The 16,483-nt window shown below is 38.4% G+C and overlaps 1 protein-coding gene across 1 annotated transcript in view; it reads left to right on the top strand.

The window, feature by feature from the left end:
- Nucleotides 1–16,483, top strand: part of LOC148010635 (plant UBX domain-containing protein 4-like) — a 34,779-nt gene that overhangs the window by 16,869 nt on the left and 1,427 nt on the right. The window lies entirely within an intron of this gene.

The raw sequence follows: 16,483 nt of genomic DNA, 5'->3' as shown, positions 1-16,483 counted from the left end.
ACTGATGATGATGCTACAACCAATTTTGTAGATGAGGATTGTGTAATTTTGACAAGTCGTTATGATACTTTCATGGTTGATTTTGCATTTAATGCTATTGAAATGCAACATACTTAGTATTTTGGTAGTGGGGGATCCATGCACATTACTTTATAGAAGTGTTTCTTTACATTTTTGCATTCAATCCCTACAAGGAGGTGCATTACATGTGCAAATAACAATAGTTCTGATGTCTATAGCATTGGTTTAGTGTTGATTACTTTTGCAGATGGGTCAAATTTTATGCTTCTAGATGCATTGTTTGTGTTTGGTATCACTAAAGACCTTTTGTCCATTCCAACTTTCAATGAGTATGGATTTCACGTCGTCTTTGAGGATGACAAGTATATTGTTAGAGAAAGAGAGCTTGATTACGTTGTTTGCTTGTCATGCACCTTGTATAAGGGCCTTTTCTTGTTAGACACATATGAGAGGAGATCTCATGATGCTTTGGTAGTTGGTACTCTTATGTTCACTATGCAGAATGGGGAGCTATGGCATGTCCAATTCGGTCTTATGAGTTTGGGCAATTTGATTACTCTTTAGCATTTTCGGATGGTGGATGCCTTATCTCTTGAGAGGGGAATCAGCCCTTTCCCCTTTATAGGAATTTATTGAAACAAACCATGGGATTGAGTGCTTGAACCATATACAAAAGGGTTGATTTGCTGCAATTTTGAAAATTAGAGCTTTGAAACCGTAATTTTTGCTCACTTTGAACAGTAATTTGATTTACTTATTTTGTACTTGAATTAGATCAAACTAAGTAGAAATTACTTCTTGGATAAGAGATAGATAAGAGAGTATAAAGCGTGTAGCTAAAATTTTAGCATGAGATCTTGTTTCAAGTGAAATGAGAGACTTTCAATAAGTAGAGGTTACAAATGATAAGTGTTTGTTGGAAATGACAATTGTAGAGACGCTTGTCTCTTCAAAATGACACATGTCCTCTTCTAGATGTCACATGTCACTTTTCTAGAGAAAGAAGCTTTAAAATCTTCTACTTTAAAAATCTCTCAAATGGTTAAGAATTTGAGATAGCTGTTGCAAACAAAATTGTGTTCCTTGCGAAATTTTGGAGTCTTTGACGCGAATAGAATTGCCATTTGAGCAACTTTCAAAAATAGTAAGCTCCTAAATTTTAAGAGTGACCAAATTTGGCTTCTGGAGAGCTTCATTATATAGGTTTATTGGTTTATGATTTTTTTCTTCAATCATGAGCATCTAGTTTCACTTTTTGAAACTACTCATTATATGGGCTTATTGTCAATGTGACTATTAGAGTGTAAAAGTCTTAGCCATTTGAGCTTTCTAATCAATTAGTCTGCCCAACGAGACTTTTAATTTCTCTTGGGTCATCTTGTCAATGATGACCCAAGTATAATTATACGGCATTCTATCCATTGGCCATCCCTACATAGAAAGATGAACATTTAATTATATTTTGAAACACTTAAATAATACAAATTGCCTTTAAAGTACATGAGCATCAAATTAATTTGGAATCATTGAGCCAATATGTCTTGGTAACAATTGATATACAAAAGATTTGTTATATGTGAAGGATGTATATTGGGTAAAATGTATAGGTTTGCTTTCAAAAAGAATAGTGTAGTGCTTGCTGTCCCGAAATTGCAGTTGATATACTCTGATGTCTGTGGTCCTATGAGGACACGAGCACTTGAGTCTTGGAGGTCATCTCTATTTTGTCATATTTGTAGTTGACTACTCACAATATACTTGGGTGTATGGGATGAAGGTAAAATCTGATGTATTCATGCACTTTAAACATTTGGTTACTAAGCTTGAGGTAGAAATTGATTTAAAAATGTAAACACTTTGCATGGATAGAGGCGGGGAATATATGTCTTGTGCTTTTGAGACATTTTTGCTTGAAATAGGTATCACACATCAGACGATTTTGAGGATGATCCCTTACAGAATGGTGTCACTAAAGAAAGAATTGGATTCTCATTTTTGAGATATTTTTTGGGGGATTATATGTCTTGTGCTTTTGAGACATTTTTGCTTGAAACAGGTATCACACATCATGCCATTGTTAGGATGACCCTTGAACAAAATGACATTGTTGAAAGAAAGAATTGGACACTCATTTTTGAGACATTTTTGCTTGAGATAGATGTTACACATCAAGCCATTGTGAGGATGACCCCTCAACAAAATTGCGTTGCTGAAAGAAAGAATCAGACACTCATGGTAATGACTAGATGTATGCTTAAAAGCAAGGGGCTGCCACAGAAGTTTTGGCTTCAGGGCCTTTAATGTGCTAATCATGTCTTGAATTGTGCACCGACAAAGGCACTTAAGACTATCACACCTTTTGAGGCTTGGCATGAAAAGATACCAAAGGTTGACTACTTTTGGGTGTTTGGATATATAGCCTATGCACATGTGCTAAAGGAGCTTCTTGGAAAGCTCGATGACAAGGCCTTAAATGCATTTTTATTAGCTACAATTTGGAAAGCAAAGGCTATTGGTTATGTGATCCACACACAAAGAAAGTGTTTGTCAGTAATGATGTTGTTTTTGCTGAAAATGCAGCCTTTTCACATGATCAATTGGAAATGCCAGCCACTTATGACTCGGGTGATGTTTTCGAAGGCCTCTTATCGATTTCTTTGTGGTCCGAGCCTATTGTAAATGGCTAGACAATTACAGCAAGCTGCTGTTTGTACCACATACTCCCAAACAGCAAGTATTTGATGATGGTATGCCTCTAGCAAGGGAACATGCAGTATAGTAAAAAACGGTTGTTGTAAATGTAGCAGAAACAGCTTGTAGATGGTTGTTGCAAGCTCCCTAGGAGGGTAAAATGGATCATGCAATACATCATGTAGGGGGGTTCACTTTGTTGATGCTATGGAAGTAGATGATTCTTGTGATGAACGTGTACATGAGCTCATTGTTAGATGATGATGAGCCTACTTCCCTGGAAGAAGCCCTACAGATGTACATTGAATGCAAGCCGTACAAGAAAAATTGGATTATATTGCCACTAATAATACTTAGGATCTTGTTGAGTTGCCACCTAGCAAGAAAGCCATTGGTACCAAATGGGTTCTTAAACTCTAAGCACAAGGCCGAGGGTACTATAGGTAGGTACAAGGCATGTTTGGTAGCAAAAGGCTATGCACAGAAGAAAGACATAGATTATGAGGAGACTTTTGCTGTTACATCCCACATGAGTACAGTTAGGTGTCTAAATGCTATGATTGCAAATCATGGTTGGAAAGTACATTAGTTGGACATCAAGACCACATTCTTGAATAGTGATTTACATGAGGATGTTTATGTGTCACGACTCGCAACCTCTAGGGTTTGTGGTGAAAAGAAAAGAGCACACAGTTTGCAAATTGCATAAAGCTCTTTATGCTTAAAACAAGCTCCTTTTGTATGGTACTCTTAAGATTGTTGCTTATTTGGCTAGCATTGCCTTTACAAATAGTCCAATTGCTCCTACTCTCTACATTAAGAATAAAAAGGGGTGGGGGGGGGGGGCATGTTGGTAATCATTTTATATGTCGATGATATGCTGCTCACCAGACCAAAAGAGCATAAAATTACAGATTTTAAGGATGAATTGAAACATACTTTTGCTATGTTAGTTATGGGCTGCTTGTACTACTATTTGGGGATTCAATTCACCCAAAATCAGCATGGCATCATCATGTTGCAATCGTAGTATGCAGATAAGATTTTGCACAAGTCTAATATGTAAGATTGCAAACCTATGTGCACTCATTGGAGCTAGGGCTAAAGCTGTCTATTCATGATGGTGAAGAGATGTCCGATGTTGCAATTTATAGCTAGATTGTTGGTTGTTTTATCTACCTTTGCATCACACGACCTAGTTACAGTATCCCAGGTGAGGAGATTTATGCATAGCCCATGGACAGTACATTGCAAGATGTTCGACTGATCTTTGGATATTATTAAGGTACTCAATGATATGCATTATTATTTTCCAAGGAGGACACTTGCACCTTCAGGTTTATAGTGATTCAGATTGTGTTGGTGATTTGGATATTAGTTTGTTTACTAGTGGACATTGTTTCTTTTAGGGTTGCTCATGCATTTTGTGGTTGAGTAAGAAATAACCTTCAATGGCTACCTTGTCTTGTGAGGGCGAGTATAGGGCAGCCTTCATAGTTGTTGGGTTCAGCAACATGAGGTGAGAGAGAGAGAGCTAAGGTAGATGTATGTGTGTGTGTGTGAGAGAGAGAGAGAGAGAGAGAGAGAGAGAGAGAGAGAGAGAGAGAGAGCGCTCTTGCAAGTACACAACAAACTAAATAGGTTAATGTGATAGATGTTGATGAAAGTACAAAGGTTAGGGCCTCATTATATAGGCCTAGGGTTTCTCCCAAACCTTTGACTCTTGGAAAATGTTGGGAGGTGTCAAAGGTGTTCACACCTTTGATACACATATACACATACCTAAGGTGTATTCACACGAGAGAGAGAGAGAGAGAGAGAGAGAGAGAGAGAGAGAGAGAGAGAGAGAGAGAGAGAGAGCTCTTGCAATCACACAATAAATTGAATAGTTTAATGCGATAGATGTTGATGAAAGTACAAAGGTTAGGGCCTCATTATATAGGCCTAGGGTTTCTCCCAAACCTTTGACCTTTCTTCAATGTTGGGAGTTGTTAAAGGTGTTTACATCTTTGATACACACATACACATACCTAAGGTGTATTCACACATGGGAGTGTGTATAATGCTAACAAAACACTCTTTGGGTCATGGGTGGTTGGACCCATGATACAAAACACACAAATAAATGAAAATGGAAAGGTCTTATCTCAAAGTAGCAATGTCTAGTTCCATACAATGATTTTGGAAAAGGAGTTTAAAGGCCAGCATGGCTCCAGAGGTACTGAGCACAGGACTAGAGGTCCAATACATGGGTATGGCTTTTGGGATTGAACTCCGAGGTCATGCGTAAAATGGTTGCAAAACCTCTCCTCTGAAATAAATCTCCTAATAGAATCATAAAAGGAAAGTAAAAATCTTTTTGGATAAAAATTCGTGTAGAGTGTTCTACACAGTAAATAGATGTGTTTGGAAAGGTCTTAATACATGCATTGACATGGTCAAATGTCTGTTTTCAAAATACATTATTGATTTATCTATTTATGATCGAACTCAAAACGCATTGATAGGGTTTATCGTTGCCAAGAGACAATGATTGAATAGATATATTAAGGGCCTTATTACATGTAGTAGGTGGCTCGTTGGGGTCACTATTTGATAAGGTATTAAGAGTGGCATATTGGGTGTATTGCTTGTCTTTCTTCTTATAGTATTCGTTATTAGTGTGACCAATATACTTGCAATACGCTATTGAGTATAGCTTTTTATCATCATCATCACGATGACTATTGAGAGCGGTCAATTGTTGGTAAAGGAGACTTAAATGATCGAGGTTAGTTTAAGAGTTTTTGAAGAATTGTAGGAGGTACTAAATGATTGCATCTTCAAAAATAATTTGGAATTAATGATTTCTCCCTCAAATGTGACTTGAAGGCCATCCCATACCTCTTTTGTGGTTTTTGTGAGATCAAGGTGATGAAGAAGGTTGTCAGAAAGGTTAAGCCAGATGATGGCGAGTGCACTCTTTTTCTTCTCGAGCCATTCTTGATGTGGTGGTGGGTTGTCTCAAATGTGCTTTGGCTTGTTAGTGGATATGACCCTCCATGTGTCTTCTCGCATAATTAGGAGCTGAATCTTTGTCTTCTAGATGGAAAACTTGACCCTTGAGAATTTTTCAATTGTGATGTCATATCTTGACTTCTTGATGGTAGATGCCATGGAGGGAGCTCAAATTGAAAAAGAACCAAATTTTGATGAAGAAATTGAAGAAAGCAGGTTCAAATTTGAAAAGCCCCAAATGTGTGTGAACAAGCCCTAACAAATGTTTAAGCTTTAAAAAGAAATTGGTTCAATGTTATAAGCCTTATCTTTTTGGTATGTAGTATTGTCGGGGCAGGTAAGGAAGGCCTTATGTTGGACGGGTAACTAAGCATGCTAGATTTGGAGCAAAAGTTGGGAACACCATCTCTAAAAGAGATCCACCAAGGGTCTGTACTTCACTCTTGAAGAATTGATGCATGTTGCTTGTGATTCCATCTCAAATGGCTTGAAACAACGTCTCTAATCCAAGTGGTTTGGAGAAATTATGGTAAATATATTTGAGTTGACAATAGAGAATTGGGGCTTGAGAAGACATAATTGCTTGCAATCAGGGTTGTCTCCGTACGTAGTACAGACTGGTCTGTGTGGTATGATCCGTACGGTATGGTACAATACATATTCGTACGATTTAGTACGAAAAAATAGGCACTTTTTGGGCACTCAATATCCACTGGTAACCTACAATAATCAAGCAACCACACAATGAAGGGTGGAGATCCCTCCCACAAGCATGCATATGGGAAGAGGTTCAAAGTGGAGCTCACCAAAAGTCAAAGCTGTAGAAGTAATTTATCCATAATGGTGGTTATCCACATGAACACCCTCAAAGCTGCAATACAAGATCTTGGGAGGTTTAGATATGGGAAACAGAATGAATTAACAACCTATCTGGTAGTTCCTTGTGGGAAACACGAATTAGCCTCTGATGTACCAAAATGGAAGGTTTGAAAGAAGTTGTGGACATGAAAGAGGTGGTCATCCCAATGTGTGGTGAAGTAAGGCGAGTGTGGCTTCTAGGTGCATCGTGCAACCTACGAGATTGGTGTGGCATAAAAAATCCAGGTCTGTTCTGCATGCCACTTTGCAAATGCAGCTCCTGAGCTGAGAATGACCTCCCATGTGTTGCCATGCCATTTAAGTTGTTGCATGCTGCCTAATGAAAATACAGCTCCTTCAAGGATGAGGGTTGCATGCAATAAGTAGCGTCCACCCTAAAAATACATATTTGGCTGTGGGTAGGTGGCTGTTTCACCAAAAATTGAAATCTGGCTGCTCCCTAATGAAAATACAGCTCATTCAAGAAAAGGGTTCATGCAATAGGTAGTGTCGACCCAAAAAATACATATTTAACTGTGGCTAGGTGGCTGTTTCACTCAAAATGTAAATCTGGCTGCATTCATGCTGAAAATGCCAGTGCGACCTAAACCCATAAAACAAACACAAATTGCTTAGCAAGGTGTGTGCTGAAATGTAAATCTGTGGACCTGAGTTTGATGAATGGAAATTGTGCTGATGGAAACATTGATGGAGGGCCTCAATTGGTAGAGGATTTGATCTTACATCTATCAGCACAAGTAAGTTGATAGCACCAAAAAACTGCAGTAGAAAACTGCAATTATGATGATTGGAACCTCTCTTTGGGCCATTACACACCTTGCCAATAGAGGCAGAAATCCAACAGCTACAACAATTAGAATGCGCGTATAGTAATGACACCATATTTGAAGGTGCACAAGTAAAAGAAGGAATGAACAAATGGATTACTGCTATGAGAGAGGACACCACAGATCCAGTGTGTAATGTTTGGGCCGAGGGTGATGATAACAAAATAGCACTAGGATGTACGAATCTCAAGAAAAGACTTAAAAATGGGTGGTCACAATGAACAAATCGACCATAATTGACCATATTTATAGTCCCTTGTTGAGTGAATGATGAGGCTCACTGTCGAGAAAAGCGATGTACCAGAGAGAGAGTAGGGTTTGCGGAGTGAAACACAGTGTATACGACAAACACTGAGAAAGAAAAAAAAACTCAAAGGAACACGATGATGATGCACTGAATCATGCTATAAGGAGAAAAGTTGATACAGTGGAGTCGAAGCCCAGAAGATAATTGCACTGTCCTGTCTGAATCAGGCGGCAACACTTGTAGGGAATCTGCATAGTGAAGGGAGCGAAACGCAGTCCTTCGGCAATAGGGATATCGAAGATGTATGCTGAAGGTGGAGGACAATTGTCGAGGGAGCAGTGTAGTCCTCTGATGCCGTCTGAGTGGAGGAGAGTGATCACCAGCTGTCGAGGGAGCAGAGCGCAGTCCTCTGATGCCAAGAGGAGAGCATGGGTTGCAAAATGTAGATGCCAGATGATGGAAGGAGCCAAGATGCCAAACGCAGACTCAAGCAGCCTCAAATGATGACGCTAGCTGTGGAGGAGGTCGCCAGTAGAAGCAGAAGCCACCAGGATGATCAAATGTAACGTGCAGAGCCTGGAGAAGATGATGCCTGATGGTTGAAGACCCAAAACGCAAGGTGTAGGGCCTGATGGGAAGATGCCAATTGTGGGAAAGTAACACCTGCCCGGAGAAGGCCTCCAGAAGTTGAAATGTAAGCAAGGCCCAGATGATGGAGAAAGATTGATGCCAATGGATAGGGATGGTTGCCAGGGTGTGTGAGCTATCGCCAATATGTGTGGATGACGCTAGCAGATGATGGACTCCAAAACACAAGCAGAGTGATGGAGATGGTGAGGAAGAAGCCACCAACCACGAACTTCGATGTTCACTTGCAAGGGGTGTGGGGGCAGTGGAGAGGCTAGAGAGAGAGTGGAGGGATGTCTGATTATAGAAGGAGAGACATGAATAATGAAGAGTGAGTGTACTGAATGTGTGAAAAGGTGGCATATAAATAGGCATGCATAGTCTAGGGTGGCGCACCATGGATGTGGGAGCCCATTGATAAAGTGCCCAGAATAAGGGCGTAGCTCTTTTTGGGGCTATCATTGCGAAACCCTAACTGAAGGAGATGAACTAAAGAAGTGGTTTCTCAACACTCAACTAGGACATTTGATAACTAGACACTTCTAACAATACATCCCTTTCCTTTGTAGTAGTGACAAATCAAACCTTTGTCTGGTTTGCTCTTATTTTGCGTTTTCATAAAGATTCGAAGATAAGATAGAAGATTTAAAACGAGCCCTCCTTCTATGGAGAGGTGGTAATAACCTAATTATAACTTAATTACAACAAGCAATAATTGATGAAACACTGAAGCACAAATAGTTACCAATATACTACATCTCGGTTGCGTACTATCTTCTTGCCCTGAGGAAGCCAAACTCTATAACCCATCTCTCCCTCATCTCCATATTCCATGAAGATGCCCTTGATGGATTTCATGTCTAGTTTGGTCCTCTGTTCTACAAGTGCATGCACAAAGGCATCACAACCAAAGACACGCAAATGGTCATATGAAGCAAGTTTGTCAGACCAAACGTGTTAAGGAATGCCATTTACCAATGCACGATTTGGAGAGCGATTGCATACATGAATTGTAGTTTTAAGAGCCTCCCCAAAATTATTGCGGGAGATTAGCAGTGGACAACATGAATTTGAATCTCTCACAAAGTGTGCGGTTAAATCTTTCAGCCACACCATTTGATGCAGGATTATAAGGGGCTATCAATTGCCTCTCAATGCAATGCGTCTAACAAAACTTGTTAAATTCATTTGAGATATACTCACCCCCATTATCTGTTCTTATGGCTTTCAACTTAAGCCCTTTTTGTATGGTAGTAAAAGCATGAAACTTTTTAAAAGCATCCAACACTTCCTTTTTGCTTTTAAGTACGTATACCCATGACTTTCTATTGAAATCATCAATGAAAGTAACAAAGTAGCGTGCACCCCCATATGAACTAACATGCATAGTGCACACATCGGAGTGTACCAAGTCAAGAGCATTAGACTTATTAATGACACGAGAGTAATAAGGAGACTTCACATGTTTTCCATATAAGCAATCATTACAAAATTCGAAATTAGAGCCTTTTACATCAAATCTTCTTAAAGAGGAGAGAACCTGAAGGCTTTTTTGGCTCATATGACCAAGTCTTTTGTGCCAAAGCTCCATGTGTGAATGGACTTCAGCCACAACCAAGAACTTGCCAAGTAATGCTTTACAATGCAAGTAATATAAAGTTCCCCTTTTGTTGCCTTTAACAATCAGCATAGAGCCCTGATGGACCTTCCAAGATCCACCACCAAAGGTAGTAAAATACCCTTTAGCATCAAGCTCCCCAATTGATAGTATACTTTTTTTTATGCCAGGTACAAATCCAACATCCTGCAAAATCAGCTCTTGGCTATTTTCAAGAGCCACCAGGCACCGCTGTCCACTATCCATGATTGAGATAGCCCATCATGAGTTGAAAGTAAGGCATCAATTACCTCCTTTTTGGTGATGTGCATATCACCTACTGCTGCCATAATATCAGCATCATTACATGAGGCTATAAGAAGTCTCTCTTCAGTGTCAGAAATCTCTTCAAGCACCACACTAGATGTAACATTTGCCTTTGCAAATTCTTTTGAGGAAGAGTTGTCATCATCTTTCTTGTCATCCTTCTTTTTCTTACCCTGTTGTTTCTTTATTTCTTGCTCTTTCTTGAAGTAGAGGCAATCGGGCCTTTTATTCCCTTTACGCCCACACAGATAGCATGTGACATCTTGCTATTTGCCCTTGGTTTTGCTTCTGCTTTTACTTTTATTGGCTGCATTACCCCTCTTTTGAGACCTGTCTCTCACATGGTAAGTTGAGCCATTGCCTTCACCACTAGACTTTTTTCTGATTTCTTCATTAAGGATTGAACCTCTTACACCATCAAAGGTTAAAGCAGGATTGTTGCTAAGTGACACAACCAAAGATTCTCAGCTGTCAGGCAAAGTCATCAATAAGAAAATAGCTTTCAATTTATCATCGAAAGCCGCCAAACCAGAGTCTTGCAACTGACTCAAAACCCCTGTGAAAGCACTCAAATGCTCAGATGCTGGCTTAGACTCATTCCACTCCATGTTCACAAGTTTACACATAAGATGCACTTGATTCACAGGAGTTGTATTTTCATGAGTGTCCTTAAGCTTTTTCCATATAGCATAACCTGTATCAAGACGCTTGATGTTTGTAAGTACATCATCAGACACTGCCATCTTAATGTATGCAATGGCCTTCTTACTAAGTCTAGCCCAATCCACATCTGTCATAGCTGCAGGCTTAGTCTCCAAGAGAGCATCTTCACAGTCCTTGAGAAACAAAATGCCTTGCATCCTATCCTTCCACAAGTCAAAGCCAGTGCCATCAAACCTCTTGATTTCAAAGAGGGATTTAGTGTCACTGCTGCCTGAAGCATTTGCAGTCGTTTTTCAGCAATACACCAGAAATTCAATGCTGCAATTTATGACAGCAAAAATGAGCTGAATATTCAGCTGATTTCAGCCCAAATTTTCAGCAAATAATAGCAAGAATCAGTCTAGGGATGTGTATAGCAGTAGAACTAATGACTTTCAGTAGTATGACTGCAATTTCAGTATACATTAAATGCATACATCACTGTCAGGTAACTCCCACTTCAGCAATATCACCAAGAATACATTTGCAACAATCCCAAATCTGCAAATGATTACTAAGTCTGCTGCAACATGAATAATCAGCAATACATCGACTCAATGGGAGTTGTCCAACATGTGTACTACATATATATGTGCCCGTATCAACTTCTGATACACAAAACAAGAAATCTCTAGAGTTTCTCCAAAATCGCATAAGCGGGAGATAAAAATGCTCAAATCACTTTGCTTATGGCAACAAGATTGCTTTAACAATATTCCCAAAGTGCATTTCACGTATCAATTTTGCCAAAATCCATAGATTTCAGCAAAAGCCCCAAAATTTTGCTCACTAATCTACCCTGATTGCATTAATACATGTTCCCGAAAGCACAAAACGAACAAAATTAGCAAAATTTCACAAAATTTTGCAAAAGCCCCAAATTTCTCGTGTCCAATTGTGCGCCAATGTCAGCCAATCTGACTCAGCTGAACAAAATTTCACCAATATAGCAAAAGCCCCAAATTTTATGGGTTCAATGTTGAGAAATTTACTCAACTGAGCAAAGTTTCAGTAAATTTGGCGAAATCCCCAATCCAAACGCGCACAATGTTTGCAATCTTTGATGCATATGCCTCAATTTTGCATGAACAACATTCAATAAAAAAAGCCCCAAATTTTTGGCCTTAAATATGCACAAATCTGAACTCTCTGCTTGCGCGCGCGAAACCCTGTCAAGCCAAGGGGAAATTCCTAGAGAATTTTGAAGAAAAACGAATTTTTGACCTTAAAAAAACATGATGTGATGAGGTCCATCGACCTGCCAATCACGTCGCGTGACTTGGAACCCCACTGGTAGCCTGTCTGTGGCTCGCGTGACCTGGAACCCTCGTCGACTTGTCGATCGTCTGTGTGTCATGCAAGCCATGACGATTCACTGTAGGCGTTACTTGCTTGTTGCCACGCTAGTTCTCGTTGAACGTCACTTGTTGCCTGTTGCCATCTAGTCATTTGCGGCCATCATGTTGGACACAAAGTCCAGTTGTCACACTGGAAATGAAGTCCAGTGCCGTCACGCTTGTTGCTGCCCGCTGATCCACGTTGGTCACGCTAGACCTAGCTCTTGGTCCTGATTGTTCACGAGCTGCCTTTGACCTCGGGAAGCGTGCATTGTGCACTTTGATACTAGTTTGAAGGGGGGAGTGCGCAATGGAGTGTGAGATCAAGGCGTGAGCTGCAGAGCTGAGTGTTAGAGGAAGTGAACGCAGAGATAGGTATACCAGTTCATGATGGTACACAAAGAATAGAAGAATGTATTTATATGTTAGGGTACAATAACGGTGTGTTCACACTCGTAAGACTATTTACATGGAGACGAAGGGACTTTACACCCAACATTCGACAGCCCCAAAATGCTTAATTAATGAAAATCCTAAAATGGTGTGTGGTTCAAGAGAGTTTTAAAAAGATGCACGGCATGAGGTCCCAAAACTTTCTATAAATAAGGAGGTTGCTCTCCATTCATCTCAATCTCGTTTTTGCAGGTTTTAGGCCCTCTAGCTTCACTGCCCACACCCCATTCATAGGGGACATCTCAGCCGAAGCTGTCTATTGTTGTCTACATCAGTCTAGCACTTGTTTCCATCCTCCTCGCCAATTCGCATTGTTTTCAGCTTGGTGAGTGTTACTGATTGCCGCATTGTTGTTGTACAATCTGCCCATGTCAGCAAATCACCGTGTTTGGAAGCCCTAGTTGCTGCCCAAAGCCATTCGCAACCTCATCCTAGCTGTCGCCCAACCATCAGCAACCTCATCCCAGAAGTCGTCACTAGTTTGCTGCCTGCGCTTACTATGCAGGTTGCTGTCACATAATCTTTTTCTTGTGTATATTGTGCAGATTGTTGCCATGTCATCGGTTGAATTTTGGTTTGTAGTTTTGTCTCTATTTAGCTTGTGCAATATTGATCCAACATCATTGTTTGTTGGGTTTGATGTTGTTTGACACTTGGAGGCTGCCTTATTGCATTTCCGGATCTGTAAGGGGGTATGACATACTCCCCTACTCATCACCTGGGCCTCCGTCTTTGAGACATGAGAGTTTAGAGTACACTTTTTATTCCCCTACAAGGTTTGTTTGCTGCATGTTGCATCAAACTTTTGAATGAAAGTCAAGGCCTTAAATCTATCTTGCACACCATTAAAGGCTTCAAACTTCACCTCTTTACCACCCTCATCATAGTCCTTTGTTGGCCCTTTTAGAGTTAAGCTATCATAAATTGGCAGCAAAAAGGGTGCATTCGTTGCATTTGCATTATAACCACACATATGAAGCGATTCATGACCAATTAGTGGAGACAACTTTCATGGTAGTGTAGATAGAGCAATAGTTGATTTCTTCAATTTTCTTGCAATGGAAGTTCGAATTTTCTATCTCCTTAGCATTCTCTCTCATTCTCCAACCTATTCTCATCCTTCCTTAGCAACTTCTAGCAGAATTAACCATTGGAGGTGGAGATTTTAACTAATCTTTGTTGTAAACTTTAATTCAACCAAAATTTGGATTTGACCACCACCTCGGGAAGTGTGCTAAAAAAATTGAAGGCCCGAAGACTTGGATTTCAGTAAGTGTGAATTTTTTATCTCCTCAACATTCTCTCTCATTCTCCAACCTATTCTCATCCTTGGCAATTTCCAACAAAATCAGCCATTGGAGGTGGAGATTTATCTTATCTTTGCTGTAAACACTAATTTACAGCAAAAACCAGGATTTGATAGCCACCTTGGGAAGTGTGCACAAAAATTGAAGGCCTAAAGACTTGAATTTTAGTCAATTGAAATTGGGGCAAATCAAGGAGTTTCAAGTGGCCATTCAGCCAACAAAAATTTGGGGGTGAATTTGTCACTGAAGGAGCACAATTGAAGGTCAATCCTTGAGCAAACCAAGGGACAAATTGGTTTGAAGACTTGCTCGTCATTTATGACAGTAAGAGGCAATTGGAGAATGAAGGAGATTTAGGGAATCTCATTATATTTCATTGAGATTGCAATTCAAGCTAAATAAATATTGCAAGGGACACCAATTTTGGGACCAATAGGTTGTCCATTGTCCAAGATTAAGTGTAACATTTGCATTTTAGTTTATATAAATTTTATGCTTGCTGTGTTGATTAATCAAGTCATTACCACCCTCTCTGAAAAGGAAGGTTGGTTTCACCTAGACCTCATCCGACAACTCCTCCTTCCTCCGTCATCCTCTGAATGCTAGAATGACCCTCATCCAATGCCCAAATAGCCCTTCTCTAGTTTGAATGGGGAGTTTTTACAAGTGGCAGCTTTCTAAAAATTATTTTCAGCTTTAATTAACCTACTTGCCTTAACTTTGTACAACTTTTGCCAATGCCATCCACTAGTCACTTGGGTCACTAAGGTACTTAACTGACTTCGCGTTTCACATGTGTACCTTGTATGTGTACAACTTAATAATGCCAAAGTTAAGTGTTAAAAATAGACATCCAATATTTTTACTCCAATATTTTAATTTAGTCGTGAGTCATATATATATATATATATATATATATATATATATATATATATATATATATATATATATATACATATATACATATACATATGTATATATATATACATATATGTACATATGTATATATATACATATGTACATATATGTATATATACATATGTATATGTATATATGTATATATACATATATATACATATATATATATGGACCGTAGATTTATCTATGATCGCAACTTGATTTAGTATAATAGTTTTTTCCATCAGTAAATATGGAAGGTGAAAGCTATATTTTTCAACTTTTCTTAATGCTAGGTATAGACGTTTTTCAAAAGGTTACATTAGTTTGATTTCATTAGGGAATAAGTTGGGATCACAGTGACATTTTGATAAGGCAATCCACATATATCATTACTATTATTTAATGATCAATATTTACTTATTCAATCCATAATAATTCATAAGCATGTTACTTATCTTGATTTTGAAATTCTCTTTAAAAATAATAATGTTATACTTCTTTAAGTATTGCATCATTCTTTATTACTTAACTTATTAAGCATAATAAATCATCATCAAAATATTTTTTGCTTATTAAAGGATCTAGTATTTTTATTTATGTTATTGTTGGCATTGTTTATTTCTTTTCAAACAATGAGTGAAACATTCCCAAAGTTATTTAGGACATGAAAGAGTAAAAAAGAATGTTGGCTATTCTAATTGCCTAATCAGTTAAGAAACATTTTTCAAAATATATATTGTAATCTCAAGATATTTGAAAATTTTCAATGTCTCTAGATCTTATATTTGATTTTAAAATCTCTTAACATTTTTATCATTTTTAAATCTTCGACTATCACTTCTTTAGCATTAATTGTACCTTTACGTATTCTTACCCATAATGACATAGGTGTTTTGAATACTTCAATAAAAGTTGTGCAGATTGACAAAAAGTTCTCATTGAGCTTGTTCACAATGAGATGATTTTGCTTTAGATTTAAACTTTTGTTCAACAAGAGGGTTGAAAATTGCAACTCTTCACAAACAAAGTCTTTTAATATACATAAAGGATTACCATTTTTCACATGGTGCTAAAAATAAAAAATTGCTTTGATAATCTATTAATTCTTGAGATGTAAAAATATTGTGAACTAAACTATCTATTTTAATATTATTGCCCTTTCCAATTACTTCAAAATTAATGTTATCTATTTCCTTTAAAGCTAAGTCATTTTTCTTTATATTTGTACTCTATTGAATATTTAAGAAATAATATATTTTTTAAAATTTTTATGCAAATATATTCTTTATTGAAACATAGAGACGTGTTACAGTGGCACTAATGATCTAATCTCAAAGAACTGTTATTGCAAGTTCTAAGCCACCATAACAAGATCACATGCCAAGACACATACTTGCTCATATGGCTCTATAATACTTCGAGCTCGTATTTTAAACCAGTGCAATGCACAAGCTCAATTATGCCTGAGCCTCAAAATCCACCAGCACCTTTCCATGATAATTTTGGTGCAAGGTGCAATTCTCAGTCTGGCAAGATGTTCAGGTTCCAAATCTGTGTATCCAAGCTGGTGA

This window comes from Lygodium microphyllum, chromosome 29 (genome assembly GCF_053477565.2).
Source record: "Lygodium microphyllum isolate KBCC chromosome 29, Lygodium_microphyllum_v1.1.10, whole genome shotgun sequence".
Lineage (NCBI taxonomy): Eukaryota > Viridiplantae > Streptophyta > Polypodiopsida > Schizaeales > Lygodiaceae > Lygodium > Lygodium microphyllum.
The sequence above is the reverse complement of the archived record's forward strand: the minus strand, read 5'-3'. Positions and strand labels throughout refer to the sequence as shown.